General features: G+C 33.7%; 1 protein-coding gene across 1 annotated transcript in view; it reads right to left on the bottom strand.

The window, feature by feature from the left end:
- The window catches only part of LOC133325656 (ras-like GTP-binding protein RhoL), a 33,815-nt gene extending 12,646 nt beyond the window's left edge, over positions 1-21,169 (bottom strand). Inside the window, exon 1 of the mRNA XM_061534379.1 lies at positions 21,154-21,169. The gene's annotated coding sequence lies outside the window, so the exon portion shown is untranslated. The remainder of the gene's footprint in view (positions 1-21,153) is intronic.
- Between the last annotated feature and the right edge of the window lie 6,458 nt (positions 21,170-27,627).

The raw sequence follows: 27,627 nt of genomic DNA, 5'->3' as shown, positions 1-27,627 counted from the left end.
AACAAAGGAAATAATTTTACCCGAAAGAAGGTCCGAGAAATTAAAAAATATTTTAGATCCCTAGGTAAAATAATTGTGAACAAAATGTCAAGGCTGTGAACGATACGATACTATGCTAATATATTTTGAAGTCGGACTTTATGTAGTTATTTTATAAATATAAGACATCATCGATGCCCTTCTTGGAATGGACAACTTCGAAGAAATTCTACTTTTTTTAGAGATTTTATTGGGCATAAGTACCTCTAGAGGTCTGTCATGGGCTCCTTTATAGATTAAAAAAAAATACCTTCTACACCAAAATTATAATTAAGGACTTAATACCTTGTACAAGACTTCTATAAACAAACGATTAGTAGAGCCCTACCTTGAAAAGATGACATTCTAAAGGCAAATGATTATGTAGATACCGTCCTCTCTCTATGATTTTTTTATAAATCGAAGACATTAGCAATGCCTTCAGATAACATAAGAGATATTTTATTCTAGTGGTCTTCAATGGTCTGCTGGTCTATTACATACAAAACTTTATAGAAGTTTCGTTGTGGTCCTTTGTAACAGAAAACCTTCTTGAGGTCTGCCATAGACTCTTAAAGGTCTATTAGAGCTCTTCTATATATAGAAAATTTCCCCTCTTTAAACTGAATACCTTCTGGAACAGAATATCTGTTAGATATATTCCATATTTTGGAGACCTTTAGGCGATCGTCTTCTAAAGAGAAATACAATATTTCCTTAGAACGATGACTTTTTAGATTCCTTCGTTGGATCGAACGTTCAGCTAATCTGAGTTGCAAGTATGAGATATAGAAGAGTATGCTTCCTTAATATCTGATATATACATTTTATATATTTATCCATTATAGACTGAGAATTTCAAACGATTTCCAAATCTTTTTCCAGAAAAACTGTTGCACTTATGGAATTTTTCCGTTACACACCAAACAAAATGCTTATCAAAAAAGCATTTCATGGCTTCAGCCATTTGTCACACCCTCAGTTTTCATTGAATTTGTTTTAAGATTATTTCTGTAAGTAAATATAACTCGGTGTTGTAATGCGTATTTTTTTGTGTTAAACAGGAAAAGAGCAGCCAGCCAGCCAGGCAGTCAGTCAAATGTCTTGCCCAACACCATCATGACCACCAGCCGCCATATCCATGCGAAGGCTTGGCGACAAAAGATAAATATACATTTATTTTTATTAAATAAAGATTTTAATGTTTGTGGTTATTACAACAATAATAATCTACAACAACAATAACAAAACACATTAATTACATTGTGTAAAATATGTAATAAATGAAGTAAGTGCTGAAGACGAAGAAGTCGACATCGAAGAGAGGAAGAACATACGAAAAAAAAATAAACAAATATGATAAAGTACTTCCGTTTACATATTTTTACAACAACAACAACAAAAACTATAATATTTTGTATTTTTGTTTTTTTATTTATAATTTATTATTTAAGATATTTTATTTGTTATTTATAATTTATAGAGTTTTTCTTGTGCATTTTCAAACTTTCTAAAAATGTTTTTTTGAAAGCCTATTGGCCACACTATTTATTTTTAGTTTAAAATAATGTGCCTAATTAATTGTGTATGATTTTTTTGGTTTTCGTATCGCCTTTTAACAAAATATTTAGTTTAATTTCCAATTTTTATACAAGTAGTTGTTGTTTTTAGTATTTTGGATTTTGTTTTTGTACGTTAAGTCATTTTTGAGATAAACACACACAAATGACGTTAGCAAATAATTTCTTATTTTAGTTTCTGTTTTATTGTTTTCTTCTCATGAAAAAAATGAAATAAATAAAACTATGGAGAAAAGCAAAAAGTAGGAGAGTTGTTTAATAAGTGCGGAAAAAAGATTACTTAGGCGAAAGTCAGCTGTTTTTTTCACAAGTCTAATGTCAAAATGCTGGTCATAATGGAAGTCAATTCACAATAATGTATGTTGACAGCAAACATAAGAATCAGCTGATATCCACCTGGTCTCTTTGGATGATCTTATTCATGATCCAATAAACAGGCCGTGTTATAAGCGATATGATTTCACCAGAAGTGTCAAAATTTTACTTAATCGCGTGAAAACGTAAACAACAAATTTGACAGTTTGAGGGATTTTCTACCGAAATGGCCGATATTTGCTTCTAATTGTTTATTGGACCATAAATTTATTAATAGACCTTGTATGGATATTTGTTTATAGCCTGATCTATTTATAATGTCGACGGAGAAAATCAGCTGATAGCTGTCAAAAATGTATTTTTATTATTTTGAATTAATTCAATCACAATGGTAGATTATTGTAATTCCTGGCCTTGGATAACATTATATTTTTTATGATTTATTGACGAACATGGTATATAATATGGTTTATATTCCGATGAGGATGTATATTGCTGCGAGGTCTAAATATATATTAGCTGTATCATTTTTTTTTTTGTTTGAAATTGGATCATTACGAATTCTAGTGATACTTCTCTCAATGGATTTTATAGGTTATCTTGAATTGGTAAGGGTAAAATGGTAAATTAACTAAACATGATAGAAGGAGCGAAATGGCGCCCAAAGGCGGACCTTACTAACCGTAATTAAACGAAAGTTCAGAAATATATAGCAGACGAATGCCCGCAAGGAGAATTTTAAACTTTCCACTTCCTCAGAAGGAGATTTTACCAAGAATCCATCGACAGAAGATTGAGCCGTATTTTCCAAATAACTAACGCTGCCTAACTTTAATCCTAAAGCCTAAAAATCCTTCTCAGCGAGGATACCTTCCCGAAATCTTCTCTATATGAAGGATACCATGATGCAATAATAAGGTGATGTATCAAAACAAAAACCTTTCTTTTTGTCTCCATTATCTGTCAAATTTTTCCTTATAATATTTCACATGGTTGGCAACACTGCACATCAAATTCAAGTAGAAATTACGCACTTTGACAGTTAATGGAGACATCAGCTGCTCTAAGTGGACTACCTATTTATTGTACCATGAAGAATACCTTTGTATACACAAAAATCTTTTTAGAGGGACTATATAGACCGAATAACTACTTGATCTGTTTATAAGGGCTACGGAAAAATCAGCTGATAGATGTCAAAATGCTTTATATTTTGAATTAATTCAATCACAATAGTAGTTTTTGAAGGTTCTGGCCTTGGATAAATAAAATTAAATGTTAATTATGAGAGAAAGGTAATGGAAAATAATTGTTCACCTGATTCCGCTTTATGTCGGAAATTTGAACGTTGTTTGAAATGAAAAAAAAAAACAATAAAATAATCTCTTATTTGTCAATTCGCAATAAAGGATTTTGACAGCAAGCTCACAATGTAATATTGTGCAATAATCTATTTCTTTTTACTACGATATCGAAGAAAATAGTAAAATTTAGTAGATTCTTGCAGTAAGGGAACCGACCAATTAATAAGCATTTCCATGATTCACAATAGTGTACAATATCTCTTATTTGTCAATTTGCAATAATGGATTTTGACAGCAAGCTTGAGGAACAGCTGATGTTCCTGGATGAACATATTTGGTCTGTTCCCGTACTGCAAGAATCTACTTCATTTTACTACGATATAATATCGGAGAAAATAGTAAAATTTAGTAGATTATTGCAGTAAGGGAACCGACCAATTAATAAGCATTTCCATGATTCACAATAGTGTACATTGACAGCAAACTTGATAAACAGATCCATGGCATGGCCTATAAATAAGGTCGTCCAGGGAGACCAGCTGGAAATCGATACCTCTCAAGTTTGCTGTCAAAATGCATTATTGTGAATTGACTTTCATTATGAAAACGTTAACAAAGTCGAAATTTTTGACATTTGACTTGAGAAAAAACAGTTGTTTTCCGATTTTGATTGCTAACTTGGTGACCTTATTAATAGATCTTGATCCATGGCCTATTAATAAGGTCATCCAGGGAGACCACCTGGATATCAGCTGATTCCCAAGTTTACTGTCGTAATCCATTATTGTGAATTGACTTCCATTATTGAAACATGAGAATTAACAGCTGATTTTCACTAGCTGGGTGATCTTATTAATAGACCTTGGGTAGATATTTGTATTACCAAGCCCCTAAAATTTATATTAAAAAGTTATAAAATTGGAATTCTGTCCAATTTTTTCTACCTAAAACCTGTTAAGCTCTATTTCTGTTTGGTCAAATTTTAGAATTTTTTCTGGAACAATAAAAATCATGCAACGGGCGAGAACAGAATCTAATCTTATCTAATTTTCTTTTCACTAGAAATTGGCATTAATAGACGATAAAGGTATTTTGCTTGCGTTGCAAATGTTATCTAATCTCAAGATGCTGGAGTTTATGTCATGGCTGCGAATAAAAAACATATGACAGAAAAAATTAAAAATTTTTTTAAAAAAAGAAGATGGAAACAGAATTGCCAAAAAATATTAAAAAAGGTCAGACGATCTGCTTCAGGGTTAGTCATAATAAATGCCTTTTATAAGAAGATTCCATGATTGTATGTAACAGATAATCTTCAGATGCCTTCAGATAAAGAAATAGTAGTTTAATAGATCTTGTGATAGAAAACGAAAGAATTTACAGAGAGAAGAAATTATTGTGATCTAAAATATGATCGGGGTATTTTCTGTTAAAATATTTCGTGTAGATCAAAGGATTAACACTTGATCTAGGCCGGAATGAAATTTTTTTGAAGAAGATTATGAAAATATTCCGATATAAGATATCATGGTATATTTATATGAAATGCGGATTTTCTGATAAAATATTGATAGAAAACCGATCGATCTGGGATTATTGGGATCAAAATATAAGTGTGAAAGCCACCTAAAAATTCTCCATATTTACCACATTTCAAACCAAAAATTAAATCATAAAGCAAAATCACTTCATGAAGAATTAAATAAATTAACGTCTTTTCAAAAAAAAAAATGCCAGGAAAAAAAAACATCAGCATTTTGTAAAAAATAAAAATTCAAATGAAGATAATTTCTCAATACAAAAAGAAAAATGAATTAAAAGGAGATGAAGAAAAAAAAAACGTTTTAAATTGATAAGAATACTAAAGAAGAACTTCAATTATTCCATACGACACTGAAGAAGATTCTGTTAAAAAAATACAAAAAAAAAAAGAACAAACCACATTTGTACGGTTCTGTTTATTTCTGGGACGTTGCAGATTACAATGAGAGACAACGAACTTTTTCATATCATCCACTTCGTCGACTTCTTATAGATGTCGATGACAGTTAGTCCCGATGCACAGCTGTGCAAGTATTTGTTGTGCTAGATAATGGTCGATCGGCCGGTCGGTCTCTCTGTTTTTGACTTGTCTGTCTTCCTTCCACAGCTAACAAAGTTCAACTACATTGTTGACATTTCCACCCCGACATCACCAATCAAATAACAATAACACAATAACAGAAATGACAATTCAAAAAATGGAAATTCATTCAATTTAAACGGGAAATGTAATTCGAAATGGAAATTTATTAACTATTGGCGATTTCACTCTCTTCCTCCATTGTGAGAGAGGGCGGGCATAGGTCATAATAAATTATGTGTGTATTAAAATAAATAAATATACATAAATAATAACAAATTATTATAAACAATGATATTATTTAGATTGAAGAATTGTTTCTGATTTTTTTTTTTGAATAAAAACATACAACATTTGGAAAAAGATATTAGGTTTTCAGTTTCTCTCTTTCAAATTCCATGGTGGTATTTTTTAAAATTAAAAAAAAAAATTATTATTTTTTTTATTAAAATTATACATATTTATATACGAAAAAATACACTTAGTCAGCCACTAAACTTGTTGTGACAATTAAACTACATTCATATTTGTACATATTTTCTGACATTTGTAATTTGATAGGCCTTTGATATGAAATACTTTTTTTAAGTAAATAAATTCCGGAATTCCAAAAAAAATAAAAAAACATGCCTCAGACACAACAGATATCATCAATAAATTATGTTGGCTGTTGACACCACACAACCCAGCAAACATTTTTAGATTGGTAATAAAAAATAAGCAACTAAAATTTTACATTCATTGCAAGATATAATAAGATGGTCACCCAACAAGCGAAAGTCAGCTGTTTTTTTCTCAAGTCTAATGTCAAAAATTTGGTTTTTGTTTACGTTTTCATAATGGAAGTCAATTCACAATAACATATTTTGACAGCAAACATTCGAAGCAGGTGGTCTCCCTGGATGACCTTATTAGCAGACCTTTATTCATGGTCTATGCCATGGCATAATAAATGGGTAGACCATTTAGCGCAGCTTATGTCTTGATTAACTGTCAAAGTGTGTAATTTCTACTTGAATTCGATGTGCAGTGTTGCCAACCATTTGATATATTATATGGAAAAATTTGACAGACAATCGAGACAAAAGCAAAGGTTTTTGTTTTGATAAATCACCTTATTATTAATGGTCATATCAGTCAAATAAACAGGACGGAAAACAGCTGTTTTTGGTATAAAATCTAAAACTGTCAAAAATTTCGACTTTGTTTACGTTTTCACAATGGATGTCAATTCACAATAATGCATTTTGACAGCAAACTTGAGTGGCACAGGTCTCCCTGGGTGACCATATTTATTATAGGTCATGTGTTGTTGTTTTGATACATCGCATTCTTATTGCACTCAGAAAGCGAAAACAGCTGTTTAATGTCAAAAATTTTGACGTTGTTTACGCATCAAAATTCGAAGTCAATATACAATAATCAATTCTAACTGTAAACTTGATAAGACTGATATGAAACTAATCTTCTGGGAAGACTTATTAAAAGGGACTTGGTCTATATATGAATAAAATAAATTATGATGATCAGCTGTTTGTCAAGTTTGCTGCCAAATTACATTATTGTGAATTACACAAAAAAAGGTCACCAGAAATCAAAAAAAAAAAAAAAAAAAGCACTTGCTTTTCTCCCAGTTTAATGTCAATAATTTGTACATTATTTACGTTTTCATAACGTGAAGTCAATTCACAATAATTTCCTGGATGACGTTTTTAATAGGCCTTAAAGTAAACAATGAAGTTAGGTGCATATAGTATATAATTTTGACTCATGATCTATTAATAAGATCACCCAGCTAGACTTGAGCTGTTGTCCTCGAAGTCGAATGTCACAAATTTTTGACTTTACTAACGTTTTTATAATGGAAGTCAATTCACAATAAAGAATTTTGACAGCAAACTTGAAAGGCAGCTGATATCCAGGTGGTCTCCCTGTTTGACCTTATTTATAGGTCTTGTTTTGGCTTTTTAATATGTGTTGCATTCAGCGGATATCATTCGTTTTGTCTATTATACAATAATTTGAATTATCATCTGAAAACGTAAAGAAAAATGTTGACAGTACTTGGGAAATTCATTCACAATAATTATTTTATTGCAGTTTTAGGTTGTTCTCTTCTAAAATGGCATGTACATTAGAACTTTTTGCAGGATTAACCAACTTTATGAGGATTTATTTGAGAAATATTTAATGAAATTGACAATTAAAAACCACTGGATTAACTTAATCCGGTACAATGTAAACGTACTACAAAGAAAGTCTGAATATGTAATTTAGTCAGTAGATCATAAAAAATCACATGTTTTGCTATTCTTAAACAAAGTCTGAGGAGTTTCTATAAAAAATCTAATTTGATTATCAGATTTTATTCAAGATCCAAGGACCCTAACCAGTAGATAGGATTTTCTCATTTACTTTAAGAACATAACTTCTCATAGATATTATATCATATCATAGATTATCAGGCAATCTTCATATAGAAGATAATCCTCAGTGGTAGAAGTAGCTACAAATAAGTTCAGGGAATTGTTTTTGTGGAATATTACGTTATCTTTCTCATAGATGATCTGGAGATACCTTCTTTCGTATTGATTTTCTTTGAAAATTAGTTAATTTTTCCAGCTGAAAATTAGAGAAATATCTCATAGAAGAATTTTCCCATCGACGTTATTTTTGATGAGAAAAAAAAGTACTATTGTAGAATGGGGTCATTTGAAAATAATCAGTGAATTAAAAAAACAGAAAATGTTTTATATTTTTTATCGATTCCCGCATCTACAGATCTCTATTTAGTCTGATATTACATCAGCTGTTTAAAATATATGCAGACAGCTGTTATTGTTTACATTTAAGGTTATTAGCAAGACCTGCAAATAAGGTCATCCAGGGAGACCAGCTGGATATCAGCTGCCTCTCAAGTTTTCTGTTAAAGGTCACCAAGGTAGCAATCGAAATCGGAAAACAGCTGTTTTTCTCAAGTCTTATGTCAAAAATGTCGACTTTGTTTACGTTTTCATAATGGGAGTCAATTCACAATAATGCATTTTGACAGCAAACATGAGTGGCGCAGATATCCAGCTGGTCTCCCTGGGTGACCTTATTTATAGGCTATGTTTATTGTGAATTGACTTTCATTATAAAAACGTAAGAAAAGTCCAAAGATTTGACATTAGACTTGAGATAAACATCTGACTTTCGCTAGTTGGGTGACCTTATAAATGGACCTTCGTTATTAGTAATAATAAGGGGTGATGTATCCAAACAAAAACATTTGTTTTTGTCTCGATTATCTGTCAAATTTTTCCTTATAATATTTCAAAAAGTTGCACATCGAATTCAAGTAGAAATTACGCACTTTGACAGTTAATTGAAGTTTATCATTATGTGGCTTACGATTTTATTCTGGCGATACTAATTTATTTAAAAAAACTCCAAGAAAAATAGCGAGAAAATCGGTAAAGTCTGGGAATCGTTTGGGAAATGAAGGTATTATGAAAATTATCAATTGTTCTGTTCCAAAACTTAAAACATTTCGAAAGAACAAATTTTATTTTCTAAAATATCAAACAATCAAATTACCAAGAATACTAAACCATTTCTGTGGAAGTTATGTTTTATCATTGTATTTTTTGTTTTAATACCACACACATTTATGGTATTTAATTAAAATTAAATATTTATATTTTGATCTCGAGAGAAAAAATTCTTTACACCATAATAAAATATAATAACTTGCCAGCTAGAATGTCTGTAAACCACATTTGTTTCAATAATTAGAAATATTTACAAGAATAGTTCAACGAAACAGAAATCCGAGCAGAGCAATAAAATAATACGACACAACTACTGTTGAAGAATTACAATTTATTCGAAATGAAATGCTTCGCAATATAGATGATCATCTTCACTTCGTCATGACCACAGCGAACTAAAATAACCCAAAGTGGAATTCATTACAAATTCCATTGGTGTGATCTGTGCACAACGTGGTGTGACTTTAATATTAATTATTGAGAGGAGAAGAAACAGAAAGTGAAAGATGGGGGAGAAGAGAAATAACCTGTGATCTGGGAACTAAAAAAAAAAACATTTGGAATATTGGAATTTCACACAAGAAACCCTTGGACAAAAATTCCGTATCTAAATGTATTCCCTTAAATAATAATATTGACCTGACAAATAACATTTTTATGCCTATTTTCCTCTCACTTTTTTGCATTTCGTTTTTTATATTATTTTTTTTTTACTTTCAAATATGGAAAGTCTGAATAATTTTTTCCTGGACCACACATGGATTACTAATTGTCAGAGTTTTGCCTAACTTGGTTAATTTCTTTATCAAGATTGCATCCGTAATTATGCCATAGCGGGCAAATGATTCAACTCTGAGAGCGGAACCGAGAAGACAGTCCATGAATACAAAATGTGTTTCGAATAACTTATCTCTAGAAATGATTTAAACGATAGCTAGGTAATCTGTTCAAAAATCCACGAATTTGGGATTGAAAACACGCTTAGAATTTGTCTTTAAAAATCCACGGATATGGGTACGTTGAAAATTTCTTCAGAAGTATTCTATCAGGTGATATGTTCAAAAAAATCCACGAATTTGGGATTGAAAATCCGCTTAGAATTTGTCTTTAAAAATCCACGGATATTGGTTCGAAAATCTCTTCAGAAGTATTCTTTTCAAAGCCCCGCCTAATAAACTGGAAATTGTCCATTAAATATTATTTTAAAATTCTCGGCTATGGTCCTGAAAATCGGTCAAGAAATATTGATTTCAAGGAATGCCTTATAACCTGAAATTGGTCAAGAACTACTTTCCTTAAATCCATCTCTAAAAGACACTTCTATTAACATGAAAATAGTTAAAAAATATTATTAAAAAATCCACTCTTTTGGACTTAAAAATCGTACAGAAATATTGTATAAAAAACCACGACTAATAGCCTGAACATAGGTCAATAAACATTTTTCAGAGTGACACATTTTTTAGACTTAACATCACTTAAGAAATGTTCTTTAAAAAACACGCCAATTGGCTTCGATCAGCTGGTTCACAGCTGAAATATAATGGATTGCTACTTCATACTGAAAGATCAGCTGATACTTTTTCCTTGTCTTCTATTGTGAATTAATCATATACAAATTTTAAAATATTCTTTTAATATCATCACCTAATAGCCTAGGAATAATAGCGAGAGAATCGTTCAAGAAATATTCCTTTAAAATCCTCGCCTAGTAGCCTAAGAATGTCTTCAGAAATATTTCTTTAAAATCCTCGTCTAAGAGCCTAGGAATCTCTTCAGAAATATTTCTTTAAAAATCCTCGCCTAGTGTCCTAGGAACCTCTTCAGAAATATTCCTTTTAAAATCCTCGGCTTGTAGCCTAGAAATCTCTACAGAAATATTGCTTTAAATTCCTCGCCTATTAGCCTAGGAATGTCTTCGGACATATTCTTAAAAATCCACGCCTAGTAGCCTGAGAATTCGTCAAGAAATATTCCTTACAAATCCTCGCCTAGTAGCCTGGGAATGTCTTCACAAATATCCTTTAAAAATCCACGTCTATCATAGCTGGAGATCTGTTCTGATAGTTTCTTTAAAAATCCACTCCATTTGATTTGAAAATCTGTTCGGAAATATTCTTTAAATATACACTCCTATTTCGGTTGAAAATCTCTTCAGAAATATTCGTTAAAAAACCCATGCCTACGTATCTAAAAATCTGCCAAGAAATACTCATAAAAACATTTCACGCCACTTGTCCTCAATCAGCTGGTTCACAGCTGAAATATTATGGATTGCTACTTGATACAGGAAGATCAGCTGATTCTCTATCCTTGTTTTCTATTGTGAATTAATAATATAAAAATGTTAAAATATTCATCCTCGCCTATTATTGGTCAGAAATATTCCTTTCAAATCCTCGCTAGAAATAAATGTCTATTTCTTTAAAATCCTCGAGAAATATTCTTTAAAAATCCTCGTATCTAGTAGTTTCTTTAAAAATCCACTCCATTGGAATTGAAATTCTATTCGGAAATATTCTTTAAATATACATTTCGGTTGAAAATCTCTTTATTCGTTAAAAAACCCATGCCTACGTATCTAAATCCACACAGGCCTAGTACAGCTGAGAATAATGGATCAAGAAATATTCTCTCTCTCCTTGTTTTCTAAATTAATCCTCGCCTAGTAGCCTGGGAATGTCTTTTAAATCAAAAATATTCCTTTAAAATCCTCGTCTAGTAGCCTTGGTATGTCTTCGGAAATATTTTTAAAAATCCACGCCTAGTAGCCTGAGAATCGGTGAAGAAATATTTTTTTTTAAAAATCCGCGCCTATTCTGGCTGGAAATCTCTTCAGATATATTCTTTCAAAAGTCCACGCCTATCTTGGGTGGTGATCTGTTCTGATAGTTTCTTTAAAAATCTGTTCGGAAATATTCTTTAAAAATCCACTCCTATTTCGGCTGAAAATCTCTTAAGAAATATTCGTTAAAAACCCATGCCTACGTATCTAAAAATCGGCCAAGAAATACTCATCAGCATTTCACGCCTCTTGTCATCAATCAATCAGCTGGTTCACAGCTGAAATATAATGGATTGCTACTTGATACAGGAAGATCAGCTGATTCTCTCTCTCCTTGTTTTCTATTGTGAATTAATAATATAAAAATGTTAAAATATTCTTTAAAAATCCTCGCCTAATAGCCTAGGAATCTCTACAAATAATTATTCTTTAAAATCCTCGCCTTGTCGCCTGGGAATCTCTTCAAAAATATTCTTTAAAAATCCTCGCCTAGTAGCCTGAGAATCGGCCAAGAAATATAATATTCAAATCCACGCCTGGAAACCAAGTAATCTCTTCAGAAATATTCTATTAAAATCCGCGCGTAATAGTGTGAGAATCAGCGAAGAAATATTTTTTACAAATCCGCGCTTATTTTGGCTGGAAATCTCTTCAGAAATATTTTTTAAAAATATTCGCCTGTAGTTTGATAATCGGCGAAGAAATATTTTTTAAATCCATCCCTATTTGGCTGGAAATTTTCTGTATCTAATGTATCTATAATTCTGCCAGGAAATTCTCATTAAAATTCCATGCCTTTTGTCCTCAATCAGCTGATTTACAGCTGAAATATTAAGGCTTACTATTTCACACAAGAATATCAGCTGATAGTCTTTTTGGTCTCGTTTTCTATTGTGAATTAAAGAAATAAAAACATTGACAGGAGTTAATTTAAAGATCTGTTAATAAGGTCAACCAGCAAACGAAAGTCCGTTGTTTTTTTTAAGTCTAATGTCAAAAATTTGGGCTTTATTTACGTTTTCATAATGGAAGACCATTCACAATAATGGTTTATGAAAGCAAACTTGATAAACAGCTGATATGCAACAGGTCACTCAGGAAGATCTTATTATTAGGCCTTTGCAACATTTAAACACAAGGGTGGTTCTGATGGAATATTACAAGATCTATTCATAAGGTCAACCAGTAAACGAAAGTCCACCGTTTTTTCTCAAATCTAATGCCAAAAATTTTCACGTTGTTTACTTTTAAAACCTGGAAATCAATTCACAATTCAATTCTCAAATCTAATGCCAAAAAAATTCACGTTGTTTACTTTGAAATCCTGGAAGTCTATTCACAATAATGTATTCTGACAGCAAACTAGAGAAACAGCTGATTTCCAGCTGGTCTCTTTGGATGACCTTATTAATAGGCCTTGGCTTATCAATATAGTCAACCAAGAATCTGAAACAGCTGTTTTCGTAAGTTTAATATCAAAAATTTAGACATTGTTTACGTGTTCATAATGGACAGCAATTCACAATAATGCATTTTGACAGCAATTGTGAAAAACAGCTGATCTTCCTGGGTGATCTCTGACCTGTTAAATGGATATTGAGGTGACCAATCACTTTGAGAATAACCCTGTTAGTTCTACAAGATAAAAAAAATCCATAAATCTCTAATAAATCTTCCATCAGATTTTTTAACCAGAATTTTTTCGTAATTCCTCTCACTCATTGATCTCCGTCGCAATTGACATGTGTGTTCACAAACATTGTATTTGTCCAATTTCCACAATAAAAAAAATAGATTTTTTGATTTTGTTTTTCTTATAAATTTCCGAATGGATTCATGGAAATATTAATTTTCTTCGAAAACAACACGAACATAGAATTCATAAATTTGCCATTGTGATTGATGAGATGGTTGTTGGTCTATTTTGATTGACATTTATTTCGAAAATTTAGATTTTGTTTATTTAAGTTTTTTTTTTTGGAAAACGCCTTTGGCTATTAATAGTTCGGGGTAGGTGCTAAAATATTTAGCGATCAATTTAATGTTTGTTTATCTTTCAACACGAGGAGTTAATTATAAATAAGGAAGGTGAAGGTTATTTAATAATAATTACGATAGATTTATTTTTGTATAGGAAAAGATTTTCATTACGACATCCATAGATAATATACCTCATATAGGGTCTCTTGATAGTCTTTAACTGTATGAACACTATTCAGACTTGCCTGAAAGTCCTATTGATATAGATTTTCTTCTTTTCTGAAGATTTCCCAGACGTATCGATCGACGGGTATAAGGACCAAAAGGATGGTCCACTTGTGTCATAAGGAGATGCACTTTTGCCATTCTCAGGTCGGCGTTCTGATAGATCTGCATGTTCCTCCATTGCGTATTACTTACTTCCGCAAAGCACATTGACGCCCTATAGATTATCACTGAACGACCAATTGCTCCAAAAGAAGTCATCAAGACATCATTCAGCACTTCAAGTGATGCTGGCGCCCAACTTGAGGGCATTGATGCCTCTTCTCATCTTGTCGAATAAAGCACGGGCTTGCTTAGAAAACTTTCAAAGAGAATCGGTCAAGTCAATTTCAGCCATCCAAGTGATAAATAGTGTGGCTGTAGATTTAGTGGCGGATATTTTCATATTCCCCAAATGGAAGCTACTCACAAGGTAAGTTATGTATGTAGATGTTTATCCCTACACAAACATACGTCATCAATAATGGAATCCGATGCCATAATCCGCATGCATTATGAGCTCTTATGGTCTATCGGAAAGGTAGAGGTTGAAAAGTTGAACGGACGAATCACTTTTTCTCTCTGGAAGTCTTCGAATTTTTGTTCCTGAGTTCTACATACGACTGACGTCCATCTAACGTTTCAAATACATATGGAGGTTGGTTTTCTCAATGAATAGATTGATATTTTTGAAGGTATTGAAGGTCTTCGATAGATCAAATATCTTTCAACTAAGCTAGCATGTTGATTTTCAGATTAAGTTCCTCGACGCTTGGTTCTTCACCCAACTACTTAAGAATTATCATAGATAAGTGGACATGATCACCCCCTTGGATGAGAAACGGAGCCCATCTAGAACTCCTGACTTTCTATGCAACAGGTATCCGATTGTAATGCAACTCCAAACCGAGCCGAAACTCTAATCGCGATTTGGATATAAACCACCTCCAGCACAATGCTTCCCGAAGGTTCAACACCAACTGTCAGGCTATATCCGCAGACATAGGGCCCCTGACAACTGTGCTACTGAAATCTTGGGACAGACTCATAACATAAGCTTTTACCAGTAGAATTCATAACACTTCGAGATTGGTCACCCGCAGACTATAGCCTGTGCCCAGCTTCATAGCCAAAGCTATTACCATTAGAACTAACATTTGCAGGCTCTCTACAATGGAACAATCGCTGAACGGGGATAAACTGCCGACTAAAATAATATGCTCTCCTCTTCGGATCTGACACAGTTATGTCGTTAAATGTGATCGCCGCTCCGTCATTCTACGTCCACGGTGTTCGGATGTGACTTTTTTCGGCGGTCTTGCTTTACTTGTTCTTCAGGTTGCCTAGCCACTGACATACTAGCCTTCAAGAGCAAGTTCTCCCACCCTTAGGTCTTTGCATTTTCCTTCGTATTGTGATTGGAACTCACCGACCGGTAGTGGTGAGCTCCATAAACAAACAATTTCAAAGGAACTATTCCACACCCAGGTCACGATCTCTGCTGTGTTTCAACTAGTTCGTTTTGATTCAATCTTTTATCTCGATATTCCTGTTCATAAACTATGGAACTAGTTGAATGTCCTAGTTCCTTTTGCGAATTGAACCGAAAAGATCGAACCGCTGCAGGAACGAGATTACCAAACTCTAGATGACGTTGAGTCTCATTGACCCGTCTCCGTTCATTAACTATGGAACTAGTTGAATGCTCTAGTTCGAGATCGAACTGCTGAAACGAGATTACCAAACTCTAGATGACGTTGAGTCTGAATTCGATTTAGTAGCTAAATTTGAATTATAAACCGGAGTATACAGTTCATGATTCCCGTTCTGTCATTCTACTTCCAAGGGTTCGGATGTGACTTTTTTATGGTCTTGATTTACTTGTTCTTCAAGTTGCCTATTCAATTTGGGAGTCAACAGTGCCCTTTTCATTGTGGTGGAACCTCCTCGACCGGTCCGGAACGAAAAAGCTCAAAGAAGAATTATTAGGAGAATTATTCCGAACTAGGTCTCGATCCTGTGCTATGGTTCATCAAGTTTTTTTTTCTTCCTGTTCATTGGTCGAATGAACATTGACGTGTACTAATAAACGATTGAACTAAAAGGAACTATGGAACTAGTTCAATGATCTAGTTCCTTTGACATAGTAAACCGAAATTAACTCTGTAGCGAAATTAGAAACCGGAGCATATAAAATTGATTATCGTCGAAATTGCATTGTTCCTATTGGAAGGACAATTTGTCACAGTGGAAGAATATAAACTTATTAGGTTATGCAAATCTAAATTAGTTGAACTGAGACTCCGAGCAGCAGTAACTGATTTTTTCCTCTTAGATGAACAGTCAGGAACTTCGAACATATTAACAATTTTCTAAATTAATTTTTTCCGATAACGGATAACATTGCTTCAGGGAGGTCTAACCACAATCTAGCCTTTGATCTAAATAAAAAGTCCCCCAGGCCTTAATTCTAAGTTTGTTCCACTGTGTGGCGCCCCAAACCCAGCACTTGTCTACTGCAGCGTTAAACTGGCAGTCTTTCCGGCGAACACGACTTGTTGTTGTTGCCGTTTTTTTTTTTTTTTTGCAAAATGCTTGCTGTTGCAATTTCAAACATGTTGAATAGATTCACAATCATTATGAATGTTTGCTTTTTGTTTTGTTTAATTTGCAATTGAAATGCATAAAAAAACACAACCGAACAAGTTTTGATTGTATAAAAATTTCACCAATAAATCGCACACACACACACACAACAATTAAAATTAAAACAAGTTTAAATGCAAACCCCAAAAGAAGGCTTTCAATTCAATTAGTTTTTGCATTAAATCACAATGGGATCACATATTGAGAGAAGAGTTCGATTGGTTGGGCATGACAACACCCAGAGAGGTGAGAGAAAGGCACAACGGTAAACAAAATTATGGATGGGCAGCAGAGAGAGAGAGGGAGAAAGACTCCCTCAACATTCAAACAGGCATGCTAGGTGAGAATAACTGATTATTTTGGAAAGGGCGAAAGGCAGATAGAGAGGGAGAGAGGGAGTGAGGGAGTGTAACAATGAACTGAAGGTGAGCGGAAGAGCCATAGCTGTTGTCATTAAATATTGGGTACTTACTGGTATTTACTTGATTAATATTGGTTAGTCAGGTGTTGGGCTGTGCGTTGTTGTTCGCTTCGTTTCATATTATGAAACATCAACAACAATAACAACAACAACAGAAAAAGGTAAACAACAAATTGGAATTTTATTATTGGAAAATTTGCAACAAAAAAAAAAAACACATCGAGCCAACCGAAATTGGCCACTAAAAACAGTGTTCAGTTAACTAAAACTAAACAAACACGCAAAACACAAGGTCAGACACACACCACACCGCATACTTCTCTCTCTCTCTCTCTCTCTCTCTCTCCACATGCAACACTCGTTCCCCCTCTTTGCCATTCTCTATCTCCGTGAATAACGAATTTACGAATGAATTTCTATATACTGGAGCTTCGCGATGATGGTGCTGATGATGATGTATTCATCGGATTCGTATTTATCAGAATAAATACGAGCAAACAAATTAGCAAAAAAAAAAAACCGCCAGCGCACACACTTTTCGATTAAAAATTATTATTAATATGTGTAGGGTTGCCAGGCGGCAAGAAATTACATGAAAATAAAATAAAAGAATGGATATAAATCTCGCTTTGAGGTAAATGTGCACTCAATAGAACCGATCTAAATAAATAGCTATGGATTATAATAATATTTAGATAGTCAATAATACGGGAGCAACAGAAACAGATCCTTGAAAGATGGAGAATGTCAAACGAATGTCAGTTTGGATTCAAAAAAATATGTCTATTAAAAAATAAATAAACCCATAGATATCATTAGTGAAGAGAATAAAGTTGTGTCGTTCCGCAAAGAACTATTCCAATCTAGGTACGATCGGTACTAGTTCCGGCTCATTCGTTCATTTAGTTACGTCTGTTCTTTCCGTTCATTGGCCGAAAGAACTGGTATGTGCCAATGAACGATTGAACTAAAAGGAACTATGGAACGAAATGAATAACCTAGTTTCTTTCTCGAATTGGACCGAAAAAGATCGAACTGCTTCAGGAATCAAATTACCCAACACTGATTTAACGCATCCATGAAGACTTCTGTAAATCCTCTATGGTTAGTAGATGTCATTCAGGATCTACAGAAGATCTTCAGACGCTATTTCCATATATTGTAGTAGGCTTGCAGAGGTATTCTACGGACAAGGCACTGCTTTCAGAGGCCTTCTATGGTCAATAGAGCCTTTCTATGCCCAAAGGAAATCCTTCTGATGCCTGTGTTTTGAATTAAAGGCCTACGGGCAAGGCACTGCTTTCATAGGCCTTCTATGGCCAATAGAGTCTTTGTATGCCCAAAGGAGATCCGTTTGAGGCCAATGTTCTAAATAAATGGCATACGGGCAAGGACAGATTAAAATATGTCCTTTGTAAGTCAAGTTCACAAAGATACTTTCGGAGATCATCTAAGGCTTTTATATCTCTTTTAACTAATATAAATACTAACTTCAGAGGTCCTCTATTGAGTTCTGTTTTTATGACATATCTTTTAGAGGGTTTCTAAGGTAATTAGAACATCCTCAAAGATTTTTGTAACCTTCAACCAGAACCTTAAGAGTTTTTTTTTAGTTCAATAGAAGAACTTAAGAAGTATGCTGAGGTCAATAAAGTCCTTCAGATTTTTTCGATAGTTCATAAAATATCTTCAGAGGTCTTTTAAAGCCACGAGGAATTTTTCAGGAATCAGCTAAGGTTAGTAGAAGACCTTGAGAGGATTTCAATGACTATTAGATGGTAATTACAGCATAAAATCCTTTAGAGTATTCATAAGTGAGGCTTCCTCACCCTATTAGCATCTTGGAAGATGCTAATAGGACATCTTCAAAGATCTCCTGTGGCTAATACAATACCTTCAGACGTCTATTAATATTAGAGAGGCTTTCAGATGCTTTCGAACATTAAGAGAATTTCTTCAGATATCTTCGGAGGCCAAAAAATGTCGTCAGAAGTCTTCGACATTCGACGGAGTTATTTTCGAGATATTACGAGATATTTAGAGGTATTCTGAGGTCAATAAGAAGCCTTTAGACGTCTTCAATGATCAATTAAAGGTCATCAGATGTCTGCTAAGGCCACTAGGAAACTTTCGCTTTCTAACATTAATAGAACATCTTTGGTGGTCAATACAAGACCGTCAGAGGTCTATTAACATCAATAGAATGTCATTAGAGGTATACAGATTTATTCGATAGTCAATCGAAGGTCTTCAACGATACGTCGAGCCTTTCAGGAAGCATCCAAGACTAGTAGAAAACCTTTAGAGGATTTGAATGTCTACTAGAAGCCTTTCATAGCTCCTTTATGTTACCCAAACAGTTTTCATGTTAAAAAAATACTACATTTAGAGGATATCAGAAGTCTTTTCAAGTCTAAAATTTAGAACCACAAACATTTTTCGAATTTCTAAATCTTATAGAGGCTTTGTGTATATTCAAATATTAAAATGATAAAATATTTATAATCTTTCGAGTCGAGCTTAATTATCGAAGTTTTGGAATGGAAAGCCACAAAATTTTCGAATTTCCAAAATAACAAGTATAAAAAATTTTATAAGGATAAAATATCTTTAGAGGCTTTCCAAGGTTAACTGAACACCTTAAAAGATCGTCGGTGGCTAATACAAGAACTTCACAAATTTTCGATGTTAAATAGAAGACCTTTAGAGGTGTTCGTCAAACCTTTGGAGGTCTTTGCTAATCAAAACTTATCAGAAGTCTGCTAACCACTAGGTAGTTTTCGGATATCATCTAAGGCTTTCATTGGTTTTTTTAAGTAATATAATAGAAGTCTGAATCAAATGCTACCTTGAGAGGACTTCTATTTACCATCAAATGTATTTATTTTCATAAAAGAACTCAGTTAGTTTTCTAAGTTTAATAGAATACCATCAACGATATTCGATGGCCAATATAAGGTCTTCAGAGGACTTTTAAGTTCAATAGAACCACCTTCTGAGGTTTTAGATAGTCAATCAAAGGTCTGCAGATACCTTCGAAGGCCATTGGTCTACTTTTGGAGACCATCTACGGCTTGTAGAGAACATTCAGATGATTTTAATTAGCTCTTCTAGTTAAAAAAAATCAGATCCCTCAGAAGCATATGACGTCTCTTCAATAGTAAGAAAAAAATCTAATGTGGACCGCTGAAGGCCATCGTGCTTTTAGAACCACACACAAATTTTGAATTTCTAAAACTTAAAAAATGATAAATATTTTTAGTGATACCTTGTTTGATATGATTCAGCACTAAAAAAATCACTGTCCCAAATTCATTGACCCTCTATAGTCGTTAAGGAAAACTTTATTATTTTTGTAACAGTTACTGGAAATTATTATGGACCGCAGAAGGTCATCTTTTCCACACATTTTTTTTTTCCTTATCACTCAACATGGCTACTACAGTCCCACATGGAATTCAAAACGGATTTTTAGTCATTATATAGATGCTGGTTCACACAAGGCCATCAGAGGTCTTTTAAGTTTAATAGAAACTTTTTAGACCTATTTCGAAGTCAATAATCGATTTCCAGAGGCCTTCCATAGCAAGTCAAAAGTCTTCAGAGGTCTTCTAAGGCCACATAGAGACTTTTGGTCCCACACATGGAATTCAAAACGGTTTTTTAGTAATTATATAGAGGGTCGATTATTTATATTGGGGAACTTAAGTCCATGTATATCGTTCCAATTTGTCCCAAAATTATTATAATGGCTACTAATTACAACCACCGATCCGATTGTAATTTTGTTAGCCTCGATTTGCCACCATTCGACTTCTGTTTTCTATTATTTTTAATTATGAATAGATTTTTATGGAGAAGACGCCGAACCGAATGATCTTTATGTACACATCCGTACATTCGTACATATAAATATACAAACCATAAAATAATTAATTTTTGCACTCAATAAAATAAATATCAGAAAAATTTGTTATTTTTCATTTTCAATACACACAGACTTGAAATAACACACAAACACAGATAATAACATATAAATTATTATTATTTTTATATAATTACGATTACGTTGTTGTTTTCGGTTTGGTTTCTTTTTCGATAAAATATTGATTGTTTAGTTAACAAAAAACTCAAACACACAAATTATTAGAATAACAACAAAAACAAATAGAAAAATAAACATACATTTATTACGTTATTCAAAAATCAGCCACTAAACACCAACAAAAAATTTATTTGTTTTTTTTTTGCAAATTCACAATTTTCCACTCTCAGGCGAAAAAAACAACGTGTTTTTTTGTTTTCTTTTTTTTTCAAAATTATTTTTTTTTTCTTTCAAACACCAACAAATGTTTGTCGATTATTTTTTTTTGTTGTATTTGGTTTTCGCTTTTGACCGTATTTTTGCGTTTTTCCGTTAAGGTTTTTTATTTTTTAATTTTACTTTTGCTATTTTGGTTTAACTACCCGCTCTGATCTGATCAAGCGCCACAACGTACCGATCGCTTACACAGTCACTTAACAACTCCCAATTCAGTGGCTGTCATTCGGGTTTGGCGTTTGGTCATTCACTTGTAGCTGTTGCTTGCTTGGTTAATTGTTGTTGTTGTTCTTGTCGTTGTGTATTTCTCAGATACTCAGATACAATTACTCAGTGAGATATGAGAATTTCTCTCATAACGGTGTGAGTTTTCGTATTCTCTTTAAATAATCTCTTCTCTTCATAATTTCATTATTAAAGAGTGTGGTGTAAATACGCCTTTTTTCTATGGGGAAAATACCATAAAATTAGTATTTTTGAAAAATAATAAAATTTTGGGTCTTGTAAGGAATAATGTGAGAAAATCTCTTTGGGAATTCTATAATTGGACCATGTTTTCTCCAAAAATATCAACACACAGTGGCATTGCCAAATGTACGTCATTTTACTTCAGAGTCTCCATAAGAGAGGCTTTCCAATATTATTTGAATATCTTCAGAGATCTTCGGTGGCCAATAAAAGACCTTCAGAGGTCTATTAAGATCAATAGAAGATCTGTAGATGCATTCTGAGACCAGTAAAAGACCTTCAGAATATGTTCAGAGATCTTCGGTGGCCAATAAAAGAACTTCAGAGGTCTATCTGTAGATGCTTTCTGAGACCAGTAAAAGACCTTCAGAAGTCGTTGACAGTCGAAGGCTGCAGATCTGTAGATGCATTCTGAGACCAGTAAAAGACCTTCAGAATGTGTTCAGAGATCTTCGTTGGCCAATAAAAGAACTTCAGAGGTCTATTAAGATCAATAGAAGATCTGTAGATGCATTCTGAGACCAGTAAAAGACCTTCAGAAGTCTTTGACATTTGAAGGCCGCATATAATACAAGACCTTCACAAGTCTTCGATGTTAAATAGAAGAAAATTAGAGATATTCTAGGGCCAATAAAAAACCTTCGGAGATTTTCGATAGTCAGTCAAAGGTCAACATAAGTCTGCTAAGCCACTAGGAAATTTTTCGATATAATTTAAGGCTTTCATTGCTCTTTTAAGTAATAGAGCATTTTGAGACGTCTGGATCAAATACTACCTTGAGAGGACTTCTATTGACCGACAGAGGCCTTTAATTTAAGAGTGTACATTCAAAGATCTTCGGTGGACAATACAAGGTCTTCAGAGGTCTTTTATGTTCCATAGAAGACCTATAAAGGTATTCTGAAGTCAATGAACCAACTTCAAAGGTCTTAGACAGTCAATCGGAGGTCTTCAAATGCCTTTGAAGGCCACTTTCGAAATTGTCAGTGGCAAATATGAGACCTTTAGATATATTTCAGAGGCCAACAAAAAAACTTTAGATATCTTCGGAAGACAATCAAAGCTAATCAGAGGTCCGCTAAGGCCCCTTAAACACTTTCGGAGATCACAAAAGGGTTTCATAGCTTTATTAAGTAATATACTATGCGCCTATTCTATTGTCCTTCCGAGACTTTTATTTTCATAACATATCTTCAGATAGTTTTCATAGGGATAGAGTATATATAACAAAATTCGTTGGCCAATAGAAGGCCTTCAGAAGGGCTTTATTTTAATAGAGTACCTTCAAAGATCTTCGGTGGACAATACAAGGCCTTCAGTGGTGTTTTAAGTTCAATAAGAGACCTCTAGAGGTATTCTGAGGTCAATGAACCACCTTCAGAGGTCTTAGATAGTCAATCAGAGGTCTTCAAATGCCTTTGAGGGCCACTTTCGAAATTGTCAGTGGCCTTAGATAGTCAAAGGTATTTTATGTCCAATAGAATATGTTTAGACGTCAAGGTCAATAAATATTTTCTTCGATATCCAATCAAAAGTCTTCAGAGGTCTTCTAATGCCACAAGGAGACTTTCGGAAATCAGTTAAGACTAGTAGATGACCTTCAGAGGATTTCAATGACAACTAATATGTCTTCATAACACTTTCAGTTATTCCAAACTATGAAAGCCTTCAGAGGTCTTATATCGATCATAAATTCATAGCTAATTTTGTTAAAGGAAATTGTTCAGAAACCTAGACTTAATGAAATACTACCTTCAGAGGTCTTCATTGACAATTGAAAACTTTAGAGGATTTCTAAGGCTAATATAACCTCTTCAAAAATCTTCTTTGCTTAATACAAGGTCCTCAGTTCAATGAAAGACCTTTAGAGGTATTCGGAGGTCAATGAAAGGACTTCAGAGGTCTTCGATAGCAAATCAAAAGTCTTCAGAGGTCTTCTAAGGCCACCAGGAGACTTTCGGAGAGCTTGTACATGACCTTCAGAAGATTTCAATGACTATTAGAAGGTCTTCATAGTTATTTTACTTCTTCAGAGCTATGAAAGCCTTCAGAGGGCTTATATCAACCACGCCATGACTTCCAAGTCTTCTATTTTTCATAACAGATCTTTAGAGTTTTTTGTCTAAATTTTATAGAACCACTCCATAGATGGCTAAAGGCAAATATAAGTTCTATAACAGATATTATGTCTTTCAAAGGTATTCGGCGGTAAGTATGAAACTCCCAAAGGTCTTATACAGTCAATATAAGAACTTTTAAATTTGTATGCGGTCAATATAGGACCATCAAAGGTATTATACGGTTAGTATAAGACATAACAAATACAATCTGGGCAACATACTACTTTAAAATGTCTTATACGCTCAATATAAGACCACCAAAGGCCTTTGAAGGTCGTTTGATCCTAAAATGTCTTATACGGCCAATATACGACTTTTAATCTTCATTTATGATCAATATAGAGCAATACAATGCCTTATACGGTCAGTATAAGACCACCAAAGGTCGTATACGGTCAATATAATATTTTGAACCTTTATTTAGGATCCATATAGGGCCATAAACTGTCTTATACGGCCAGTATAAGACCACCAAAGGTCAGTCAATATAAGATTTTAAACCTTCATTTATGATCAATATAGGACCATCAAATGTCTTATACGGTCAGTATACGGAAATTGTAGGACCTAAAAAGGCAGTATAAGACCACTAAAGGTCTTATACAGTCAATATAAGACCCTGGACTTTAATATGCGGTCACTATAGGAGCATCAAATCTCTTATATATTCAGTATAAGACTTTTACGGACAATATTTGACTTTAAAAAGCTTAATATAAGACCACCAAAGGCCTTAGTCGGTCAACATAAACCATTCAATGGTCTTATACGGTAGTCGTTTAACCCTCAAAGTTCATATACGGTCAATATAGTACCATCAAAGGTCCTATGCGGTCAGTATAAGACCTTTAAAATTCGTATCCGGCCAATAAAAGACTGCCAAGGGCCTGACCGTTTTTAGTTCTCCGAAAGCTTCTCTTTGTTAAAAAAAAACCTTCGGAAGTCTTTTAAATCCATTGATTTTTTAGGGTGTATGTATTTTTCGATCATTGAGATTTTTCTGAAAGGTTATATTGACCAACGAAGTCTTCTGAGGGCGAAAGAAGTCCTTTGAAGACCTTCTCTGGGCCAGCAAAAGGCTTCCGTGAAGTATTGATCACTGATGGTTTTCTTAGATATATTCCATCGACCCAGTAGACATCGGAAATTAATTTTTAATTAATTTATATTTACCACGAAAGACTTCTGAAGTACTTCTGTTTGGTTTTAAGCATCTCTGAAGTCTTGTGAAGGTCTTCCATTGAATCTGGAAAATCTATCATTAACTTATAAGCTCTTGTAGGCCTTCAGGTGAATTAAGTTCTTTAGGTTCAGAAGATCTTATATTTACCACAAAGGTCCCCTGAAGCACTTATAAAGTCTATAAAAGCTCCTGAAGAACTTCTATTCACCACGAAGCACCTTTGAATGATTTCTATTGGATCTTCTAAAAGTCTCCTATTGACCTATAAAGACCTAAATGCCTTATGTTGCTTCATTGTCTTATAAGCTCTTGTAGGCTTTCAGATGACTTAAATGTCTTACTTTGCGGTCTTATTGTTAGCATGGAAGACCTCTGACGCACTTCTATTGAATGCTAAGAACCTCTGAAGTCTTTAAAGGTCTTACCTTGCTCCTGAAGATTTTCTATTCACCACGGAAGACGTCTGCATGTTTTCTATTGAGCCTATTGAAAATCTTTTATTGAATTATAACCTCTTGAAGCCCCTCAGATGACCATGAAAGACCTCTGATTCTCTTCTATTGGATTTTAAGAACTTCTGAAGTCTTTAAAGGTCCAACGTTGCTTCTGTAAAATTCCTATGTATCACGGAAGACCTCTGAAGTTTATTTGTTGGATCTTTTAAAATTCTAATATGGACATATAAGCTCTTGGCGGGTCGTAGGTCAACGAAGGTATTTTTTTAATGTTTATTTATCAAATGATTTTCTGGTCATCCAAAATAATACCTCCCTTTTCTCCCAAAAATGACAAAACAGAAAAAAATTTGTTCATTATTATTATTATTAAAATGACTAAAATTAGTCCCAATGGCAAAATTTGTCTCCCAACCAACCCACCACCATATCAATTTCTATTTTTGTTTCCTCCTCCTCCTCCCGTATACTACAAATCCCGACTGACTAACTGATAACATCTGATTGCACCGAACATATTAACATAATAACTCATTAGATAATTCCAATAATAACTCTCAAGTGACCCCTATATTTTGTTTTCTTTTTCATTTTTTCATTGTTGTTGTTGTTTTTGTTGTGGAAAAACAAAAAATAACAAAACGTTGCTAAAAAATATTACGCTTATCTGCAGAGAGTTCAAACAAATACAGCACCCAATAGCAATATCTTATCTCGACGAGTTATGTCCCTTAACTGTTCGACAACGACTACGACTGTCGGGAACCCATTTGCCAGACAAATTTTTCGAACATATCGGCTGTTGAGAGTAAAAACCCCGTTAGAAGTCACTTCTTTGGAAAACAAATATCGGCAAGGCCATTAAATCTGCAAGTCTTTTGGATTTTTTTCTCATTCAATGAGAGGACCATCAGGGAAAAATCCCAAATATTGTGATAAGAGCGAAAAGAGGCAAAGTACGGCGGCATGCCTTCACATCTATGGAGAGTGGTGTTTGTTTGTGTTTTTTTGTTTTAATAATCCCTACCATCATCGCCATCATCATTAACCACAACAGCCTCTTCAACATCCTTCTGATAATCCCAGCTACCGTTACCGTTGTGTTTGGCACAATCAAACAAGCTTATCTCACTTTCACTCTCGCTCTCTTGACATTCTCTTCTCTTTAAACCTCGTTTATAAATAAACAAAAGAATTGCCCTCAAGCGCACCAAATGGCTTCTGCTTGGATATCAATGATGCTGACGAAGACGAAAACGATGATGATGGTACTCTCGGTTAGACGAAGGGGCCGAACACGAAATACAAAAAAAGGCTATTCATTGCCTACTTACAGTAATCGCAACCACATAATAAACAATAATAATACATTACACTACGAGACGGCTTCTTATCACTCAGTCACACTCAACCATTATTTATTGTAGTTGTTGTTATTGTTCTTCTTGTTGCTCACATATCTTACTAAGAGTATGGCGAAAGTGCCTCTTGAGAGGAGAACAAACCGCAACTTAAAAAAAAATACACAAACATGAACACTTCAGATTGATAATGGCAATTGTTACATTGCAGAGGGGGACAAAGGGAGAGAGAGAAAGGCAGAGAGAGAGAGAGAGTGGGAGTGAAAGATTGATATTATTAATTACTTGGGCTCATTAGCTCGGTTGTACGAAGATTTTCCTATCGAAGACAAAATATGATCTTCGTATGGGACGAAAAAAAAAAACGAATTTCTCTTAAAGAAGAGCAGAAAGGAAATCTTCTATTGTAGATGGGAAATATTCAGAAGTTACGTGAGGTCAATAAAAGGCTTTCAGAAGTTTTCCATAATCCATCAAATGTTCTCTTCAGTAGGCTAATTTCCGAAACCATTTAAGGACCTTCAAACATCATTCAAGGAACTTTATTCTCGCTCGGTTGTACGAAGATTTTCCTATCGAAGACAAAATATAATCTTCGTATAGAAGGGGAAAAAAAGAATTTCTCTTAAAGAAGAGCAAAAATAGAATCTTCTATTGTAGATGGGAAATATTCAGAAGTATCATGTGGTCAATAAAAGACATTTCGAGGTTTTCCATAAGCCATCAAATGTTCTCTTCAGTAGGCTAATTT

Source organism: Musca vetustissima, unplaced genomic scaffold (assembly GCF_032173495.1).
Source record: "Musca vetustissima isolate MV318-11 ecotype Yass unplaced genomic scaffold, APGP_CSIRO_Mvet_v1 utg9499, whole genome shotgun sequence".
Lineage (NCBI taxonomy): Eukaryota > Metazoa > Arthropoda > Insecta > Diptera > Muscidae > Musca > Musca vetustissima.
The sequence above is the reverse complement of the archived record's forward strand: the minus strand, read 5'-3'. Positions and strand labels throughout refer to the sequence as shown.